This window comes from Rhinopithecus roxellana, chromosome 2 (genome assembly GCF_007565055.1).
Source record: "Rhinopithecus roxellana isolate Shanxi Qingling chromosome 2, ASM756505v1, whole genome shotgun sequence".
In the NCBI taxonomy this organism is placed as follows: Eukaryota; Metazoa; Chordata; class Mammalia; order Primates; family Cercopithecidae; genus Rhinopithecus; species Rhinopithecus roxellana.
This window is the reverse complement of record NC_044550.1, coordinates 76,536,966-76,559,875: the sequence shown is the minus strand read 5'-3', so window position 1 is coordinate 76,559,875 and position 22,910 is coordinate 76,536,966. Positions and strand designations below refer to the sequence as shown.

The following is a 22,910-nucleotide window of genomic DNA, read 5'->3' as shown; positions in this document are numbered from 1 at the left end:
TATCTTTTTCTTATTCTTGCCCTGCTCTGCTCCATATTGTTGGGTCCTAACCCACATGGGCTGAGTTTCCCAGGCTCCTTGTTCAGCTGGCTTCCAGCTTGGTTTATACACCAGGAAACTGTATTGGGAGCTAGGAGGGTAGTGGGGAGAAAAACTCAAGGAGTTTCTCCCTCGCATTCTGTCTTGGACAACATCTCTGGCTCTATCTGCGACTCTTGCCTGTCTCCAGCTCTTCCCAACATACCCACCATGCTTTCACCTGTCAGACAGTGACTTTGGTCCCGGGCTGGTGATGTGGTCTCCTCCTTTGTCTCTCCAACGTAATGGTGGTAGCAGCTTCATGCTGTTGTGTCTTTGGGTTATCTTACCAGCCCTTGTTTGACTTCTCAGTCCATCCGTCGCCTACATAACCAGTTCCCTGCATTACATTCCCACTGTTTGAAACACTTAGAGTAGTTTCTTTTTGCCTGGCTGGACCCAGGCTGACATAGCCCACTTGAAATTTGAGTTCACAAATTTAAAGTGAGACCCATCAAGATGGCATGTGACTTTTCCCAGTGGCATTCAGTTCTTCTTCAGGGGCAGACATGGAGTAGGCAGAGTTGGATGAACTAGGGCTAGAGTTTGGTTAGGAAAATTTGAAGGAATGGGGAAGTTGAAGGTGAAGGATGGCTTTCAGCCAAGTTAGGAGAGAAGTGAGGTTATGAAAGCTGAATGGCAATGTGAAGATGAGACCATCAGAGGCTTAAAAATCCACGTGTGGGTGATCATTGTTAGAGCAAGGGTGCTGCAGCTAGTGAGCAGAGAATTATCCATAAGTGTAATCAAGGATTTTAGGATGCTCGAAAACAAAATTGTGGAAGAATGCAACAATTAGTGATGATAAGATATATAGTATGACCATGGGAATGAGTGGCCAGAAGGGTTGGAGGCCAGGCTCAGGGAAATGAGATGAAACTGAAAGGCCAAAGTGTTGAATGGATTATTTATGGAGATATTGAACCAGTACAACCCTAAGATTTCTCAAAGACTTGGGTCTCTCATCTCTCACTTAAACCCTAGAGAATGGGGGCCCAGCTTGTTCTCTTCTCTTCTCTTCTCTATCTGCTGTTCTTTCTCAACCATTACCCTCCGTACATGGCCATGGCTGTTTCTATATTCCACAAGCTCCTGTGGCACAAAGCTGTTGTATATAATAGACATTTACCAAATGTTTGTAGGTAAAAGAGGAGACCACAGCAGAGCATGAAGCTAGAAATGATTTAAAACTAAACATTACCCATAATGTCCTGGAGTCCTTGACAGGAATTTCTCAAGGACAATTTTCCCCCTTAAATCTCTACCTCTGCCAGTTTCATTCAGGTCACCTCCCTCTATTGAGACTTTTCGCTTTTCCTCCTGTCCAGGGCATCTGAAACCACCCTCACAGGGTTAACGAGAATGACAAGCCAGGCTTTAGGCAGAACTGTAGTTAGGCATTGACCAGGGTGCACAGGTGCACTTTGACCCACTTCCCTGCAGCTGCTAACTAACCGGGAGTCACATAGCAGGCTGACCACCAGCTCTTCTATTGTTCCTATCGATGGAATCTGTGACACTTGATGTTTTAACCCAAGAACAGCTTAAGGTGTTTTTCAGAACCTGAATTCCTGCAGAATGACTGCCACCAATCAGTTTAAAGACTCCCACCAAAAAACTCACTCAGCACAGGAATGCGATTTCTTCATCTCCCTGTCCCATGACTTCACTTTTCACTTCTGGACCAATCAACAATCCCCACACTTTAGCCCTTCGCCCATACACAGCCCTTAACAACCTCATCCCCAAACCTCTTGGGGAGGTGGATTTGAGGTTTCCTCTTGTCTCCTAATTTGGCTGCCCTACCATTATTAAACCCTTTCTCTGTTACAACTCCTGCTGTTTTGCTGTATTTGTCTATTACTGCACAATGGGAAATCAAACCCGGTGTTCCTGTAATATAGATGATCCTCTGGCCCTCTCTTGCAAGCCTATAGGGAAATACTCTTAAATTCATGTACAGTGAATGTACATGCAGCATGCAGTCCTCTTTTCACAATCCCTGCCCCTGTGGGGTCTCGCTTTTATTTCTAAAAGTCTTTTCAAAGTATTTCCCAAAGAAAAGAGTCATCAGTCTTTATAATGAATTCTACTCCTTCTCAGAAACGCGTAATTGCAACAACCATAGAATTATTTTGATACAGCACTTCATAATGTTGCTTTTACCCAGACAAAATGACATCACGTAAGTGACAGTGTCTGAAATCTGAAAGGTACTTTTATAATTCAAGTATAAAAGGAGAGAAATATTATATACAATCCCACAACCTAGTCTAGTTAGAAGATGATCCAAAAACTGAAGATCCATTGGTCTGCAAGTCCTCAGACATGCAAACTTGAAGAAACTGGGCTGTGGCTAAATGCAATGCTCAGTTGAACGCACGGTTACGTAAATGAATGAAGTGTGCATAGGGTGTAACACAAAGAGATACTTAAGCAAGCAGGTTTTAGCCATTCCAATGAAAAATGTTTCAGAATCATCGTGGAAGCCAGGCTAGGTTGGAGAATGAATGGGAGGGAGAAAATGGAGCAATCAGCATGGCTTTTGTTTTCCTGGAAGATGAATGTGAGAAGGAGAAAGACAGCATAGTAACCACTTAGTTTCAGCCATACCACTCCACAGCATGATCCACACTCTCCTCTCAAGTCTGGTTTTTTCACATTCATCCTGTCTCGTAGAGAAGACCCTAATAAAGGATCCTTTCCAGCATCCAGCTCTCCATTCCCCAAGTGCATTGGGCCATGTCAGACCATTTCCTGAGTTAAGCTTAGTGTAGCTGGGGAGACAAGTAAAAGGGACAGGCCTGCAAACATGGAAAGAAAGGCAGGGAGGTATGCTATGGACTACTAGACTGTATCCTCCCCAAAAACCCTATGTTGAAGCCCTAATCCCCATTGTGACTGTGTTTGGAATTAGGGCCTGTTAGGAAGTGATTTCCTTAAAGAAACTTCAAGGATCACTTGAGATTAAATAAGGCCAGAAGAGGAGGGCCCTCCTCCGATAGGACTGGTGTCCTTATAGGAAGAGGAAGAGACACCAAAAGGAAAGGCTATGTGAGGACACGGCAAGAAGGCAGCCATCACAAGTTAGGAAGAGAGGCCTGCTGGCACCTTGACCCTGGATTTCCAGCCTCCAGAACTGTGAGAAAATAAAATTCTGCTATTTAAGCCACCCAGTCTGTGGTATTTTGTTATGGCAACCTGAGTAGACTAACATAGGATGGTTAAGAAAAACAGACCAACCAACAAACCTACAGTCATCCTTGGTTATATACAGGGTATTGGTTCCAGGACCCCCGCAGATATTAAAATCCGAGCATACACAAGTCCATACTCAAGTCCTGCAGAACCCATGTGAAAAGCCAGTCCTCAGGTTTTGCATCCTGGGAATGCTGAATTATCTATTCACTTTGGTTGAAAAAAAAAAATCCAAGTGTTAGTGGACCCTTGAAGTTCAAACCCGTGTTGAACTGTACAGTTCAAGGGTCAACCGTAATAATAAATGAGGGAACTTGCACTTTGTAGCTTTCTTTACAATTTTGGGTAGGTCTGGCTCTAATGCCATAAGTTGAGAGGGAAAGGGAGAAGAGGAGTATGTGACACATGTCAGTCTGTCACAGCACAGGACACTGGCTCCCACCGGCCACACCCTCCCACCCCATCCCTATTCGCTGTCCTTCACTCCCTGGGCTTCTTGGCTGGTGGTCAGCCTGAGGCAACTACTCTGCCTCAAACAAGGACAGCTGTTGGAGTCAGGAGCTCTCTGCCTTAACCTTGGGTCACTTCATAGTCCTCTCAAAGGTTGCTTAGTTTTAAAATATCCCTGCTTAGATAGCTAAGTGGTGGGACTTGTGGATTTTTTTTTTCCTTCTGATTTATGCTAGGATCAAAAGAAGCTTTAGAGTCTTTCCTGTTGTTATCGACCCAGTGAGATGGGCTCTGCAGCCAGAGGCCTCGCTGTGATCCGCCAAACGCCAGGGATTAGGGAAGATTCCACAAGAGATTTGAACAGCACCCAGCGAGTACACCTTGAGTCCGTCTTTGAAAGTATATTATGGACCCAAAGTGGTGTATCACTCACAAATTCTTCCCCCTCCTTTTCTTTCTAAACTTAGAGGGGGCAAGACATTAATTAAACAGTTGAGCAGCTCAAAGGCTTCTTTTCAGCAGCAATGGCTCACGTGGCTGCTTCTCATATGGACAGGTTGCTGCTGCCAAACAGGGGTAAGGGCGGGCAGCACTTACAGGGAGTGCTTGTTTAAACAAGGCCAATTTCCAGCCTACTTTGCAATGCAAATGCTTTCAAGAGCATCCCGATTGCTCCTCAGAATTAGCTGGAATAAAGACACTTGGGAGGGACGTAGCTTGGTTTGTTTCCAACCTTTTCTTCTTATGGCTAAAACCACTTTCTTCAGATTATTCTTCGGCTTTGATGATTCAGAGTTTATATAAGGAAAATCATTTTATTCTACAAGGTGAACAGTTTAAAATGGGAATAATTTAATGTTGTTTTTGTTTTGTTTTGATTTTAAAAATAGTGTCTTTTAACTGGGCCTTTTAAAACTGTATGCCCTCAAAATGTTGTTTTTGTGAGGCCAATTTCAGGCTTCTTGGGCTCTTGGTCATCTTGAAGCCATCCTGCTTGCAGAAGCCAGTGGGAGGCCAAAGTGGTCTTAGCATTTCTGTGTCTGGCCAGGTGCCTGCCAAGCCCACAGTAAGCCCTCATTAAATAACCCCTTTGGTGAATTATTTATGGTGCAATTGAATTAATTTTTTATCTTTAATTCACATCCTAAGTAGTCGGTTTGGCCATTTTGTAAATATTTGTCACAAATGGATGTTTGTCCTGTATTCGTTGGTTAGAAGTTCAACCAAAAAGTGTTACCATGTACTAGACTATGTTCTCTGGTTAATTTATTACTAATTTAATATCCTTACATATTACTAAGATTGTCAACTTTATGATAGTTCTTCCAGCAGTGATTCTCAAACTCCTAAGTGCAGTGAAAGAGGCACAGCTTTTTGTGTCAAGCTTAGTAATATTTTTAGGTGTACTCTTTAAAAAAAAAAAAAAAAAAAAAAGGCAGGCTGGGCGCAGTCCCTCACGCCTGTAATCCCACCAGCTTGGGAGGCCGCGGCGGGCGGATCACGAGGTCAGGAGATCGAGACCATCCTGGCTAACACGGTGAAACCCCATCTCTACTAAAAATACAGAAAAACTAGCCGGACCTGGTGGCGGGCGCCTGTAGTCCCAGCTACTCGGGAGGCTGAGGCAGAATGGCGTGAACCTGGGAGGCGGAGCTTGCAGTGAGCCGAGATAGCGTCACCGCACTCCAGCCTGGGCGACAGAGCGAGACTCCGTCTCAAAAAAAAAAAAAAAAAAAAAAAAAAAAGCATTCTGGGGCATTTCATTAATTCTTTCACTCGTATATTGACACAAGCATTTTTTAAAACATTTGTGGAAGTTTTTTTATTGAGACAGAATTGTACATAGTTATGGGGTACATGTCATATTTTGATACATACATACAACGTGTAGTCATTACATCAGGGTAACTGGGATATTCAACACCTCAAACACTTAGCATTTCTTTGTATAGAGAACATTCCAAATTCTCTTTTCTCATTATTTTGAAATATACAATAAATTATCGGTAACCATGGTCGCCCTACTTTGCTATCAAATGGTGGAGCTTACTCTTTTTTTTTTTTTTTTGAGACAGAGTCTCGCTCTGTCACCCAGGCTGGAGTGCAGTGGCACAATCTCGGCTCACTGCAACCTCCACCTCCCAGGTTCCAGCCATTCTCTTGTCTCAGCCTCCAGAGTAGCTGGGATTACAGGTGTGCACCACCACGCCCGGCTAAATTTTTGAATTTTTAGTAGAGACGGGGTTTCACCATGTTGGCCAGGCTGGTCTCGAACTTGTGACCTCAGGTGATCTGCCCACCTCAGCCTCCCAAAGTGCTGGGATTACAGGCGTGAGCCATGGTGCCCAGCCAACTAGAACTTGTCCTATCTAACCATATTTTGGGACCTTTGTTTTTAAATAGAGAGAGAGGGCCGGGCGCGGTGGCTCAAGCCTGTAATCCCAGCACTTTGGGAGGCCGAGACGGGCAGATCACGAGGTCAGGAGATCGAGACCATCCTGGCTAACACGGTGAAACCCCGTCTCTACTAAAAATACAAAAAACTAGCCAGGCGAGGTGGCGGCGCCTGTAGTCCCAGCTACTCGGGAGGCTGAGGCAGGAGAATGGCTTGAACCCGGGAGGCGGAGCTTGCAGTGAGCTGAGATCTGGCCACTACACTCCAGCCTGGGTGACAGAGCGAGACTCCGTCTCAAAAAAATAAAAATAAAAAAAAAAAAATTAAATAGAGAGAGAGTCTCACTGCGTTGCCCAGGCTGGTCTCAAACTCCTGAGCTTAAGCACTCCTCCAGCCTCAGCCTCCTAAAGTGATAAGATTACAGGCATGAGCCACTGCGCCTGGCCTAAATGTACCCATTAACCAAGCTACCAAACTCTCTTCATTCCCCTCTCCGTACCCTTCTCAGACTCTAGTCATTATAATTCTTCTCTCTACCTCCTTAAGATCAACTTTTTAAGCTCCCATATGTCAGTAAGAACATGCAATATTTATTTTTCTGTGCCTGGCTTATTTTACTTATAATGTGCTCCAAGCTCATCCATAGTGCTGCAAATGGCAGGATCTCATTCTTTTTATGGCTGAATAATATTCCATTGTGTATCTATATCACGTTTTCCTTATCCATTTATCCACTGATGTACACTTAGGTTGATTTCATATCCTGTCTATTGTGAATAGTGATGCAATAAACGGGAGTGCAGCTATCTCTTCAATATACTGATTTCCTTTCTTTTGGGTATATACTCAGCAGTGGAATTGCTGGATCATCTGGCAGTTCTATTTTCAGTGTTTTAAGGAATCTCCATACTATTCTTCTTAGTGGTTGTACTAATTCACATTCTCACCAAGAGTGTACAAGGAGGGTTCCCCTTTCTCCACATCCTCACCAGCTCTGTTATATTTTGTCTTTTTGATAACAGCCACTTTAACTGGAGTGAGTAATATCTCATTTTGTTTTTGATTTGCATTTCCTTGAAGATCAGAGATGTTGACCATTTTTTCATATACCACACAAGCATTCATTGAGTAGACTCAGGTCTCCCATGAGAAACCCTGAATCTAGGGAAATACATAAGCAAATGATTACAAAATAAAGTGATAATGATGGCCATTTTCATAGCTTTTTTATTTATTAAATAACACCATTTGGTTGACTCAGTAGCATCTCATATACCTGATGGGCTGCAGCAGATATTGGCACTCAGACAAGCCAATCTTAGGCATCAGAGCCCCAAAAGTGGGGGGCATGTGATCCAAAAGATCACTAAGCAAATGCCTGTTTGTCCTTTGGAATACTCAACCCTGATCAGTCCTGAATACTCAGTCACCAACTATGTGGAAGAGGCGCAACCATGGCAGACAACGGGTATGGAAAGAGCAGCACTTCTGGCAGGAAGTCTTATATCAAATGTAATGGTGGCCATGCCCCCAACAGCTCTGCAGTTGGAAGAATGAAGCCTTCAAGTAAGACCAAGGTCCTACTCTTTGAGGGCAATTCACCTTGGCCAAATCCCTCAGGAGCAGGGCCATGTGGGGGTTGCAACTGTTCATGCAACACAACAGATTGGACTTAAGCTGGCCAGGGCAGTGATGGGCTTGTTATCTTAACTGTAGTTGCCTGTGTCTCAAGAAAATGTTATCAGCTTTTCAGAAGAAACTTTCAAGAGACTCGAGCAAGTCAAACCCAAGCTGCCCTCCTTGTCTGTATATCCTGCTCTGTTTTCCCATTTGGGAAGTGAAACCAGCAGCAGCTGAGACAGAGAAGGTTCTACACTCACTGGTTTTCTCCACTCCTGCCACTCCTTCCTTTCCCCTCCTCTCTGTCACCCTGAAGAAATCTCCTTCTGGAATAAGGTGTCATTTATCCTCGTCACCTCCAGTATAGTTCTGTCAGATGCGGTGAGGTGCTGGATTAAGATTACAAGCAGAGGGAGGATTTTTGCAAAGAGAAAACAACATTCTGTTGACTAAGACAAGGGTCCCCTTGTGCCCCTGACCAAGAGGGCCTTCATGTTCCCTCAGCTTAACTGAACTTTAGGCAGGGTTCTTCCTAACCTCCCTTTTTCCTTAGAGCATTTCTTGTCATTGTACATTTTTTCTCCGCCCCTTTGAGATGTATGTAAATCTTTTCAAAAGCCTCCTGCCAGTTTTACAATCCAGGAATGTCTTTCTCAAGGACCTGGGAGCCCTCCCTTTGAAATTTAATCATCAAAGGAGATGGCACCCCTGTCTCCCAGTCTTTGTGGAGGGTTTTCGTGGGAGTCTAATTTCAGCGGGACACTTTCCTCCAAGTCATAAAACCGTTCCCTGTCAAAAGACAGAAGTTTATTAGCAAACACGAACAACCTACGACCTCTCCACAACATCCTCTGGTATGTTGCACTAGCCTTTAAAAGCCTGTAAAAACTTTGCACCCTCTGCATCAGCAGCGTTGAGTTCACACTGAGTTCTAGTCCTTCTCCCCTGTTGCAATAACTTCGGATAAACTTCCTTGCCTGTTTAACTTTTCCAGGCAAGTAATTTTTTTTCTAATACTAATGAGAAAATTTTTGCTTTGATGCCCCCTCCTTACACCTCCAAAATCTGTCTCATTTCTTTGTAGCATTGGTCCTCAAACTTCAAAAGGCATGTTTTTTAATAACCTGGAACACTAGTTAAAACACATTTCTGAGGCTGGACACAGTGGCTCACACCTGTAATCCCGGCACTTTGGGAGGCCAAGGCAGGCGGATCACTTGAGGTCAGGAGTTTGAAAGCAGTCTGGCCAACATGGTGAGACCCCGTCTCAATTAAAAATACAAAAATTAGCCGGGCATGGTAGCACACACCTGTAATCCCAGCTACTCAGGAGGCTAAACAGAAGAATCACTTGAATCTAGGAGGCAGAGGTTGCAGTGAGCCAAGATCGCACCACTGCACTCCAGCCTGGGCCACAGAGCAAGACTCCATCTCAAAAAACAAACAAACAAACAAACAAACACGTTTCTGAAGCAGGAGGCCTGGGATGGGGCTTGAGAATGACATTTTCAACAAGTTTCCAGATGAATTGTGGCCGGTCTAGAAACCACACCTTTAGAACGTTAACATGTTTTTTGTGCAGACAATCTTAACTCCCTGAATTCCCTTTAGTTCATGGAGACTCTAGTACACCATCCTACAGTGGGGCCATTTCCATCGCTGATGAAGAAACTTTCTTTCCCACAATCTTCTTCCTCTCCTTTTCATACTTTTTCCTCTTTTGCTGTCTGGCTATACACCTTCCTTTGCTTTGCTTTCCTCCCCTTCCACCTCTAACTCACAGCAATTCTCTTCCCTCTTCCAACCAGCCTGTTCCAAAAAAAAAAAAGTCCCCTGTTATTCCTTAGGGTAGCACTTGTTTTTGTTTTTTAACATCCAAATCCTTCTTGGAGCCCCTTTGCACTCTGTCTCTGGGGAAGGCAGACGGGGCTTCCCTCATCCTCCTTGGTTACCTAGCAACTTGTCTTCTTCCTGACAAGTTACCACCCTGCCAGGATGCCAGCTGATGCGCACACAACAAAGGGAAAGTGGGCGGACACCACCACTCCAGTCTGCTCATAGAGGACCCTCTGCTCGTTATCACTCCAATGAGTGGCTTGCTACGGGCAGGTGCCCCAGATGCCTCTCCCCCCGTAAGCTGGCCACACTGCTTCTCCAGGGATCTCAGACCGATGGCAGCTTGTCAAGTTCATGAGTCGCTGGGTATGTACTGGGAATTTCAGATTTAATCCCTAATTACATCCAGCTCATCACCTTTGTAATAGGAGCCATAATCATCTTTTCATTGTCATCTTTGAGTCACTGGGGCTGTGTGGAAAACTATATCCATATTCATGCATGTGTTTTCTATTTTGCTACTACATCCTCTTCCTTAGACTTCAAAATGAGGGGGGATTTTCTTTTCTCCTACAAAAGCCTTTATGAAAGAAGGTATTTGCTTAACACTTTCAAGCTTCCCCATTGACATCCTTTGTTTTTTCTCTATACATTCATGAATTAACTACTTTGGGCCCAGCCTTGGTAACCAACTTTAATTTGTCACGGAAAATGTAGATGTTTTTAGGTAGGGCTTATATAGTGAAAAAGTATGGACACAAACTCCCTTCCTGGACCGAATGAGGAAGGAAGATTTCTCAACTTCACTTTCTGTAATCCTAAAAGAAACAGTAGAATAGGAAAGGAGGAAAGGAGAGAGAGATAGAGAGAAAAATTAACTCCAAAGAAAAAGGCATTCATAGCAATAATACTTATAACAGAGAACAATGGAAAACTACCCAGATGCTTGGCCGGGCACAGTAGCTCATGCCTGTAATCCCAGCACTTTGGGAGGCTGAGGTGGGTGGATCACGAGGTCAGGCATTCAAGACCAGCCTGGCCAACGTGGTGAAATCCTGTCTCTACTAAAAATACAAAAATCAGCCAGGCGTGGTGGTGCGCACCTATAATCCCAGTTACTCAGGAGGCTGAGGCAGGAGAATTGCTTGAACCCAGGAGGCGGAGGTTGCAGTGAGCTGAGATTGCGCCATTGTACTCCAGCCTGGGCAACATAGCAAGACTCTGTCACCCCCGCCAAAAAAAGAAAATTACCCAGATGCCCAATAGGTAAATGGACAATCAGTATAGCAATGCAACAGAAGATAATTAGATCAATTTTATAAATGGCAGCCTATGTAAATGGACCATACAAATAATAGAGATAAGTATTTTAATATATATTTAAATATACACAAGCACACAATATATAAATGTAACTGACATATTTATAATATAATAATTCAGGGGAAAGGAATCCAAGAGAGATTAAACACACTGGTTAGATTCATGCAAAAATACATTAGACTGTTCAGAAGAATTAAGAACAATATGTGAAAAGATATGAATAGTATAGAACTGTGCTGTCCAATACGGTAGCCACTAGCCACATGTGGTTAACTGAGTACTTGAAATATGGTTAGTCTGAATTGAGATTTAACTGTAAAACTGGATTTCAAAGATGTACCATTAAAATATATATATAAAATATTTCATTATTTATTTTTATCTTGACTACATGTTGAAATGATCTTTTAAATATATTGGATTAAATAAAATATATTACTAGAGTTAATGCCACTTGTTTCTTTCTACTTTTTTTTTTTTTGGAGACAGAGTCTTACTCTGTCACCCAGGCTGGAGTGCAGTGGCCGGATCTCAGCTCACTGCAAGCTCCGCCTCCCGAGTGTACGCCATTCTCCTGCCTCAGCCTCCTGAGTAGCTGGGACTACAGGCACCCGCCACCTCGCCCGGCTAGTTTTTTTTTGAATTTTTTAGTAGAGACGGGGTTTCACCGTGTTAGCCAGGATGGTCTCGATCTCCTGACCTCGTGATCCGCCCGTCTCGACCTCCCAAAGTGCTGGGATTACAGGCTTGAGCCACCGTGCCCGGCCTCTTTCTACTTTTTAATGTGGTTACCAGAAAATTTTAAATTACATATGGTGACTTGCTTTGTGGCTTGCATTGTATTTCTATTGAACAGTGCTGGTTTAGAGTTTAATGTTTACTAGATCCTTTGCTCTACAAAATTACCACAAAACTTCCTGCTTCATTTGTATTGATGATGTATATGAGTTGTGGAATGTGGAGGGATTTGGAAGCAATATTTCTGCACAGACCAATTCTAGGGTTGGTTTTTGCATACTATAATAACTGTAGACAAAGAATGGAAATTGTGACTTCCCCAGGAAGATGGGGACTAGGGGGGAGTGAAGTATGGAGGAAGGGAAAGGAGGCTTGGAAAGGAAAGGAAGAAGGCCACATTCTTGAAAGGTGATAGGATCACTGAAAAAAACTAAATGTGTGGCTTGGCAAGAAGAGGAGGTGGCCTCCTTCTAAGATGTCTCTTGTCACTCTGAAGAAGACTTCCTTCCCAAACCAACTCTTTCCCATTGGGCAGTCAGCTTGGTGTCTTGAAGTTGAGGAAGGCCCTGCTATTAATTGTCCTAGGAGAAAGAGCATATCCACTAAGATGTGAGTCAATGATCTGTCTTGGGGTGGGATTTATTATTTTCATTATTTGTATGTTTGATTTTGTTGTTAGAGTTCCTTCCTTAGGACTGTTTGTTGCCCACGGCTTTTAACAAGGTGGATGGGGGTGGTAGTGTGCTGAACAAAGCAGTACTGATGCTGACGACAACACCACAGCAAACAGCAAACAGGACGTGCAGAGCAGGAGACAAACTCGTCTTCCCAACCAACCTTTAGCTGAGGACTAGTCAGGGTGTGTGACTATTATGTTCTAGTAGCTAGGAGAGTCCCAGCATGTGCTCTTAGAGGCCGTTTTGGAGAAGATGAAATAGATAAACTAGGCACATTATTCATCTCAGAGACTCTCTGGACCTGAGAGAGAACAGTAACTGTATTCAGGCCTAATTCCACAGGTGGCTGCCTTGGCGGCCACTCTCTTTACCATGGAAAAATGACCCCCACGTGGAAACCTGTTGAACTTGGAAAAACCTCTTTGTTTCCAAACAGAAAAAAAAAAGCACAATATAAAATATAATATTTCTTCTTAAGAAAAAAAAATTGTTATTCAACTACTATGTCCCATTTTCCCAATAAACATTAATTGAACTGCTAGTGGGCGCCATTCATCCATTTAACAAATACTGAGCCCCTAGTATGTAGAATATAGTGTAAATGGGACCCTAGACTCTGAAAGAGCCTGAATTCAAATTTTGACTCTACTATTTCCTATCTGGGTGACCATGGAAAATTACTTAATCTCTCTGAGCCTTTCTTCATCTGTAAAGAGGGGAAATAATTAATACAGCACTGTTCTGAGATTTAAATGAGTTAATACATAAAACAAATACTTTAAAGTACATAATAGGCCAAGTGTGGTGGCTCACACCTGTAATCCCAGCACTTTGGGAGGCTGAGGCGGGCAGATCACTTGAGGTCAGGAGTTTGAGACCAGCCTGGCCAACATGGTGAAACCTCATCTCTACTAAAAATACAAAAATTAGCCAGGTGTGGTGGTGCATGCTTGTAATCCCAGCTGTTTGGGAGGCTGAGGCACAAGAATTGCTTGAACCCAGGAGGCAGAGGTTGCAGTGAGCCAAGATCATGCCCAGCCTGGGCAACAGAGTGAAACTCTGTCTCAAAAACAAAACAAAACATGTTAAATGCTTACAATGTGGAAAATACTGGCACAGAGTAGGTGCCGTAAAAGTATTTGTGGTTATATGCTAGCTAGTGTCTGATAAGGATACAAAGATGAGCACAACACAAACTTTGCCCTCAAGGAGTCTCCACCTGGTGGCCTTTCACACACACTACTTCACTGAACCTTCACAGCCAGACTGTGAGTTAACATTGTTAATCTGAGGTTCAGACAGATTTTTTTTTTTCTTTTTTTGAGGCAGAGTTTCGCTCTTGTTGCCCAGGATGGAGTGCAATGGCGCGATCTTGGCTCACTGCAACCTCCGCCTCTCTGGTTCAAGCTATTCTCCTGCCTCAACCTCCCAAGTGGCTGGGATTACAGCCGTGTGCCACCACACCCAACTAAATTATTATTATTATTATTATCATCATCACCATTATTATTATTTGTACTTTTAGTAGAGACATGGTTTCACCAGATTGGTCAGGCTGTCAGACTCCTGACCTCAGGTGATCCACCCACCTCGGCCTCCCAAAGTGCTGGGATTACAGGCATGAGCCACCACATCTGGCTGGGTCAGACAGATTAAATTATCTGCCTGAGATCACACAAATAATAAATGGCACGTGTGATCCGGAGCTAGTTTTTCTGACCCTAAGTCCAGGGCTCTTTGTTCAACAGTGTGCTGCCTTTTTAGTCTTCTAGAGGCTGAGTCTTAGCTCAGCCTGTGAAGCAGAAGTCTGTAACCCCAAGAGCCTTCATATAGATATTTTCCTTCTGGCAGTATGAGTTAGGGTGTCTAGGGAAGCAAGTAACAGAAAGTCCTGACTTACACAATAAGAAAAATTAATCATCTCACATTTTTACAAAGTCTCAATGTAGGTTGCTGCAAGGTTTGATGCTTTAATGACATCATGAAGGACCCAGATTCATTGCGTCTCTCTGCTCTGCATTCCTCAATGTGTCAGCTTTGTGCCAGAGTCAAAAGATGGCTACACTCCTCCAGGAATTATATGCAGATATAACAACATACCCCAAAAGAAGAGATGGCTTCTCCAGAAGCCTCCCAGGGGACCTTCTCTCATGGCTTATTAGATCAGAGCCCCTCCTTCAACCAATCACTAAAAAGGAAAATGGAATTGCCATGAGTGGCTCAGCAAAATCATGATTTACCCCTGAATGGGAATCAGGACATGTGAAGGAGCATAAACACAAGCACAAAATCAGGGCTCCCACCATTGGTTGCAGAGGCAGCCGACAGTGTCTGCTACAAGTGACATCAAGGCTACATCTATCAAGTGGCATTACTTTAACAAATATTAAAAATAGGGTCCTCATCTCAGTTTAGAAGACAAATTCAAAATCAAAGTAGACTGAAGATGAGGTAAACGGTGACGTTTGCCACACTAGTGGTGAGGCTTTCATAGTTTTGCCCAAACCGGTTTTTATTTTTAGTGCTTGGTTGGGGTCACTGAAACTTCCAAGTTGTCCTAACCAGTTAAAATATTTTAAAACATTATTTGTGGCTGTTTCTCTTTGGGCAGGGCTTTTTGTTAATCACAGAAAACAGGGTAGAAGGTAATAACATATGCAAAGGGTTGTGTAGTAATCAAAGGGAAATGTTATCCTTCCTAGGAGACAGGATTTATGGGATTTCTGGATCTTTTTTGTGTCTGATAGTTGAGGTCTTGACAGCCTTTCAATTGAGGAATACGGTCATGTCTGTTAAACTAATTGTAGCTGTACACTCCACTATATAATTTTACAACATTTCAGCTTCAAATAGAATGGCTTCAATAAACACAAAGCAGACTGACACATCCCAGATTTCTGCAGTTTATTTTACACCAAGAAATTACATTTAGAGATTTCCAGACACATACTATAAATGAAAATTCAACAGGAAGTTTCTTTCATTTCCTCTAGATCTGACCTATATTTCAAAAATATATGAGTGGGCTATAACCAGGAACTTCTTCTCTTGCTCCCATTATTCATACTGTTTTCTGAAGAGTTTTTTTTCTCATCTGTGACTCTAATGGCCATTAAGGGAATTGCAGACATTGGAAGACTATACAACCCTAAGTGAAATGAGTGAAATGGCAAATGTTATCCAGGAGATGGCCAAATTGTATGGTTCTGGGCTACCTATATCCATAATATTAACTAGAAAAGCTAGACCTCCTTTGTGCTCTTAGCAGGAAGTAGATGACACGCATCCTTTTCCATTTATACAACCTTAAATTTTATTTATTTATTTATTTATTTATTTATTTATTTATTTATTTATTTTTGAGATGCTGTTTCACTCTTGTTGCCCAGGCTGGAATGCAATGGCGCAATCTCGGCTCACTGCAACCTCCGCCTCCTGAGTTCAAGCGATTCTCCTGCTTCAGCCTCCTGAGTAGCTGGGATTACAGGCGCCTGCCACCACGCCTGGCTAATTTTTTGTATTTTCAGTAGAGACGGGGTTTCATCATGTTGGGCGGGCTGGTCTCAAACTCCTGACCTCAGGTGATCCACCCACCTCAGCCTCCCAAATTGCTAGGATTATAGACATGAGCCACCGCACCCAGCCAAGCTTAGACGTTTTTAATGTGAGCAGCCGTTTGGTACCTACCTCCCCAGGTCATATACCACCCATCTAAAAGAATAATGTGATGATGAATTAGATCCAGTGTATGTAATTTCTATGGTTTTAATGTATGTGTCTCTTTAAAATTGTTAGAGCTTAAACCTTAAGGCGATAGTGTTAAGGGGTGGAGGCCTTTGGCCAGCGTGATGGCTCACGCCTGTAATCCCAGCACATTGGGAGGCCAAGGCAGGTGGAACATTTGAGGTCAGGAGTTCAAGACCAGCCTGGCCAACATGATGAAACCTCATCTCTATTAAAAATGCAAAAATTAGTCAGGCGTGGTGGCACATGCTTGTAGTCCCAGCTACTCAGGAGGCTAAGGAAGGAGAATTGCTTCAACCCAGGAGGAAATGTTGTAGTAAACTGAGATCCTGCCACTACACTCCAACCTGAAAAACAGAGTGAGACTCTGTCTCAACAACAACAAAAAAAGAGGTGGGGCCTTTAGCAGGTGATTAAGTCATGAGGGCCTCATCCTCGTGAATGAGATTAGTACCCTGCTAAGAAGGCTTGAGGGTACTAGCTAGGCCTTTTGCCCTTCCACCTTCCATGGTGTGAGGATGCAGCAACAAAGTATAATCTTGGAAGCAGAGAGTAAGCCCTCACCAGACACCAGACCTGCTGGCACCTTGATCTTGGACTTCCCAGGCCCAGAAATGTAAGAAATAAATTTCTGTTTTTTATAAATTATCAAGTTACTAAACATGATCTAGTGTAAAAGAACAGCTAGGAGATGGTTGAGGTTTTTGTTGTTTGTTTTTATTAGAGATGGTGTGTCTCATTATGTTGCCCAGTCTGGAGTATAGGGGTTATTCACAAGATAAATCATCACAGACTGCAGCCTTAAACTCCTGGGCTCAGTGATCCTTCCACCCCAGCCTTCCAAGTAGCTGGGACTACAGGTGTGCATCACTGCTGGGCTGGAAGATGGCTGCTTTTTAAGGTCTTGGGTATTTCTGCTTAAAAGTCAACCAGTCAGGCTCTATTTCAGATAATGTGTAGAAACTATGGTGTGCACTAAAACTCACACATAGTCTTGGGTTAAATGAGACATTGCATATGAAATCTCTCACAGTGCACATCATCACATAACAACAACAGTAATAACCACCAACACTCATGCACTCCTTACTACATCCCAGGCACTCTTCTAAGCACTTTAAGTATATTAACTCTTTTTTGATACTCAAAACAACTTTATGAAGTGGGCTCTACCATCTTATAGGTAAGCAAAGAAAGGCTCAAAGTCATATTGTTAAGAAGTGGCGGAGGTTAGATTTGAACCAGTACAGATAGTCACTCAATGCTTCTCTACTAAACTCAATACAATTTGAGCTTCAGAAGGATTTCAATGGCTTACTCATGATCTGGGGATCACACTAATCCTAATTTAATTGATTTAAAGCTTGAATTTCAATCTTTAAAACATTTTTATAGTAAGACATGCATTTTCCTCATAATTCAGTACACAAAATACGCAATACAATACTCACCTTCACAATATGCAATGCACAAGTATTTTCTATTCTTTCCTATTCTGTACCTTTTTTTCAACCTTGTCACAAATAATTAAATTAATTTCTGCAATTTGAAAATCCCTAAAAAAAGATTTTTTTCTCAGCGCAAATATATATATGGGTCAAACATTGATTGACATGATGTGCAGAAAGAAAAAAAAAAATCTTCATAAGAATTATCACTATTGCCTGATTTCTACCTCCTAAGATAGGCATTAGCATACTAGCAAAATAGTGAATTCATGTCACTCTCTGCAAGCACAAATGCCTCTTTCACAATTGTCATAGTCAAAAAACAATTAGTATACATACAGCACCAAAGTTAAATGTTCTGTCCTTGCAGCAAGATCTCACATTACTGGCCTCTATTCAAATGCCACTCAATGTATCTAACTTAAGGTAGCTAAATAAAAGAAATTCATTTTTTTTATTTTTATTTTTTTGAGACGGAGTCTCGCTCCGTTACCAGTCTGGAGTGTAGTAGTGTGATCTCGGCTCACTGCAACCTCTTCCTCCCAGGTTCAAGCGATTCGCCTGCCTCAGACTCCTGAGTATCTGGGACTACAGTCCCACGCCACCACACCTGGCTAATTTTTTTTTTTTTTTTTTTTTTTTTTTTTTTTGTATTTTAGTAGAGATAGGGTTTCACCATTTTGGCCAGGATGGTCGTGATCTCCTGACCTTGTGATCCTCCTGCCTCAGCCTCCCAAAGTGCTGGGATTACAGGTGTGAGCCAGCACGCCTGGCCGCTTCCTTTTCTTTCTTCTTTCTTCTTTTATTTTTGGCTTTTAAAATTTCTTTTCTTCTTTTTTCCCTTTTTTTTTCTATTTTCCTTTCTTCTTTCCTTTTTTTTTCACTGCAACCATAAAAGATAAATTTTCTTTCCTTTTTTTCATCCTTGAATTCAACAAATAAGTATTGAGCATCACCAAGACAGGCACATTCTCTGCCCACATGGTGCTTACAATTCCAATGAAAGAATAAAACAAAGTAGGTAGTTAGCTCAGATATTTATGTATTTTGTTTTTGTTTTTGTTTTGAGACACAGTCTCACTCTGTCACCCAGGCTGGAGTGCAATGGTGCAATCTTGGCTCATTGCAATCTCCGTCTCCCAGGTTCAAGCGATTCTCCTGCCTCAGCCTCCTGGGTAGCTGGGATTACAGGCGTGCACTGCCACACCTGGCTAATTTTTGTATTTTTAGCAGATACGGGGGTTTCACCATGTTGGCCAGGCTGGTCTCGAACTCCTGACCTCAAGTGATCCGCCCGCCTTGGCCTCCTAAAGTGCTGGGATTACAGGCATGAGCCACCGCACCCAGCCTTTATTTTATTTTGTTTTTTAGATATTTAGATGTAGATGCCAGTTTAATTCCCTCTTTGTTATAATAATTGACATATCAAAATATCTCGAGGTCAGGCATGGTGGTTCACGCCTGCAGTCCCAGCATGCTGGGGGGCCGAAGTGGGCAGATCACTTGAGGTTAGGAGTTCGAGACCAGCCTGGCCAACATGGTGAAACTCCATCTCTACTAAAAATACAAAAATCAGTCAGGCATGGTGGCAGCAACCTGTAATCCCAGCTACTCAGGAGGCTGAAGCAGGAGAATCACTTGAACCCAGGAGGCGGAGGTTGCAGTGAGCTGAAATGGTACCACCACACTCCAGCCTGGGTGACAGAGTGAGACTCCATCTAAAAAAAAAAAAAAAAAATTATATACATGAAGCAGTTCAATACATATTTTATGTCAAGACACCAGGCACCTAAAGTTAAAACAAATACAAAACCCAGTATTTCTCATGTATTATTATGCTTTTTCACTGGAAGAGTTTTGCACAATAATCACAACCAGAGAAGAATACATGTTTGGCTTTAAAGTAACTTCTCTTCTAGTTCCCTAGGTCAGTTACCCTATGATTGTTTATCTTTTTTTTTTTTTTTCTTTTTTGGTAGAGATGGGGGTCTCATTATGTTGCCCAGGCTGGTCTTGAACTCCTGGCCTCAAGTGATCCTCCACCTCAGTCTCCCAAGCACTGGGATTACAAGTGTAAGCCACCAAGTTCAGCCCTGATTGTTTATCATGTACTTGAGTTTTATAGATATCCTTTGGATTGAGTCCACGTACATACATAAATCAGACATACTGGAGGCAGTGCGGAGGGACATCTCTGTTTTCACCTAATGTCCAAATAATTGAGACCAAGCTGTATATTATTGGTTATAGTTTTCAGTAACTTGATAATTTAAGTTTGGGTCCTCTGCTTAATAAAAATTCCAAGGAGCCTACAGATGGTACTGTAAGTACAACATCACCCTATAAATAGTAGGTAGCAGATATTATACTGGTATAAATTTCACTGAGAAATTTTTACAACCATAGAAAAAGAGGAATTGGATACGAGTCCAAAAAACTCCCTCTCTTCCTTCAATTGTTGTCCAAATGCCAGGCTCTCAATGAAGCCTGTCTACGTAGACCCACTCCCAATTCCCGTTCCCCTGCTCTCTTCCTTTTTTTTCCCATTGTACTTCACACCTTCTAACATACTTTATGGTTAACTTAAAATGTTTATATGTTATTATGTTTCCTATGTTAGTATGATTAATGTGTTGATTGTTGATTGTTTATTGTCTTGGCCCCCCCACTTCATCCCCACTGGAAAGTAAATCTCCAATAGAACAGGAGGTTTATCTGTTTTGCTTATTGATGTATACCAAGCCCAATAAATGAACACACTTACTGATTGATTGATTGATTGATTGATTGAATAAATAAAAGAAGACTTCATCTATTGACTATCTAGTATAATCCACAGTGCAAAGTAAGGGCTTTGGAATCAAACTGCCTGTGTTCAACTCCCAGCAATTCTATTTATTATAATGCCCCAATGCCCCAGTTTCTTTAACAATAAAATAAGCACAATAATGATACGTAGCTCTCAAAGATGTTGTAAGAGTTAATTAGAATAATTTTCCTGATGCAGCACATACTAAATTCTCAACAAATGTTAGCTGTAATTAAGTGTGTGCCTGGTATCTTCACACACCTTATTTAATGCAGGATCCCAACACTGTGCTAGTGGAGTGCTCCGAAAAATTTCATAAGGACTCTTGGCTGATCTGAATAGAACCCCCAATTTGGGGATCCTTGGTAAAACCAGAATAATTAAAGAATGATCTTAGAATCACACGGAATTTTATGAGAAAGTAGGAGGTACTGACTTTTCTTTCCTCCAAATAGCAAAGAATGAATTCACCAATCATTTCTTCTACATACTAACTTCCCCAAACAGGGGCTCCAAAGTGAAATTCCTGTAGAGATCAGCAAGAATAAGGCTGTGAATACAAGGATAGGTTCTCTTACAGTAAAACTATGTTGGTCAAGAGCACATTCCAGAAATATTGTCCTTTCAACTCTAGACAATTGATGAGAAAATCACATGTAACCAACCATTTTCCATTGACAATGGGCCAATACTAAGAGAACTAAATGCTAATACTGTCCCAACTATGAACACGCTCAGTGTAGGGGCTGAGTGAAATGGAAAAACTGTAATCATTTGCCACCTTTTTTTTTTTTCTTTTTCTTTTTGAGATGGGAGTCTCACTCTGTCGCCCAGGCCAGAGTACAGTGATGGGATCTTGACTCACTGACTGCAGCCTCCACCTCCTGGGCTCAAGTCACCCTCCACTTCAGTCTCCCTAGTAGCTGGGACTACAGGCACATGCCACCACACCTGGCTAATTTTTAAAATTTTTTTGGAGAGACAAAGTCTCTCTATGTTGTCCAGGCTGATCTCAAACTCCTGGCCTCAAGTGATCCTCCCAACTTGGCCTCCCAAAGTGCTGGGATTACAGGCAGGAGCCACCGCACCCAGCCTATTTGCCAACATTTTATGACAGATGGGGATACTCACCACCATACTAATGAGGAAGACACTTTGCCAACATTTTAAAGTGTCAGAAATAAGACTTTGTATTTTGTTTTCTGTTGCCTATATTTAAAATAGCACATTAAACAGCCAAACTTAGGGTTTCTAGATAAATAACCTGCTCCAATATTTTAAATTTGTGTATAAAACATGAATACGAGTCATGATTCCGATGTTTCACTCCAGTCCCTATATCTCCTTACCAAGAGTTGGCACTCTGAGCACGTGGAGAGGCAGGTCACCTGTGTTCCCCTGGGAATGTGGATTACTGTGGCTTCATCAGAGCTCACTGGAGGAGAAAGGGTAGACACACTTTGACCAAGAATATCTTGTGTTTATTTCTTTTTTCATTTTCTTTTTTTTCCCCCACTCAATTCCCTCTTCAGAGAAGACCAGGAATTTCATTTCTAGAATTTACTCTGGACATGTAATCTAAGATAGGTCCAATGAATTGCCCACAAGAATATTTACTAGAACATTATGTATTTTAACTTAAAAAATGGAGACAGCTGGGTGCAGTGGCTCACATCTGTAATCCCAGCACCTTGGGAGGCCAAGGTGGGCAGATCACTTGAGTCCAGGAGTTTGAAACCAGCCTAGGCAACATGGCAAAACCCTATCTCTACAAAAAATAAAAAATTAGCTGGACCCAGTGGTGCCCATCTGTAGTCCCAGCTACTCAGGAGGCTGAGGCAGGAGGATCATTTGAACCTGGGAGGTCAAAGCTGCAATAAGCCGAGATCATGACACTGCACTCCAGCATGGGCCACGGAGTGAGACCCTGTCTGGAAAAAAAAAAAAAGAGACAAACTGATGTTGCAAAATTGGAGATTACATAGATCAGGAGTCAGAAAACTACAGCCCATGGATCAAATCCAGCCTGCCTACTGGTTTTGTAAATAAATTTCTATTGGAACACAGGCACGTCCATTCACTTATGTATTGCCTATAGCTTCTTTTGGTACAATAGCTGAATTAAGTAGTTGTAATAGAAATCACATCTATTTGTTTCCTATTGCTGCCATAACAAATTACAACAAATTTAGTGGCTCAAATAACACAAATTTATTCTCCTAAAGTTCTGGCGGTCAGATATCCAAAAATCAAGGTGTTGACAGGGCTGCATCCCTCCTGGAGGTTCTAGGGGAAAATCCATTTTGTCTTATCTATTATAGCATCTAGAAATCACCTGCATTCCTTGACTCTGGGCCCCATCCTCTATCTTCAAAGGAAGTAGCACAGAATCTTACAATTTGTCTCTTTAATCCTTCTGTGTCCCTCTTTTAAGGACCCTTGCAATTACACTGTGCCCACCCCAATAATCCAGGATAAACTCTCATCTCAAGATCCCTAATTTACTCACATCTACAAATTCTCTTTTGCCATATAAAGTAATACATTCTCAGGTTCCAGTGATTAGAATGGGAACATTTTTTGGAGGGCCCATT

At 42.3% G+C, this 22,910-nt stretch overlaps 1 long non-coding RNA gene across 1 annotated transcript; it reads left to right on the top strand.

Moving 5' to 3' along the window:
* The first annotated feature begins 9,811 nt into the window (after positions 1 to 9,811).
* LOC104654336 lies at positions 9,812 to 15,200 on the top strand. Its single transcript, XR_746814.2, has 2 exons — positions 9,812 to 9,943; positions 14,254 to 15,200. It is a non-coding gene; the product is annotated as an uncharacterized LOC104654336 (long non-coding RNA).
* Positions 15,201 to 22,910: the final 7,710 nt, after the last annotated feature.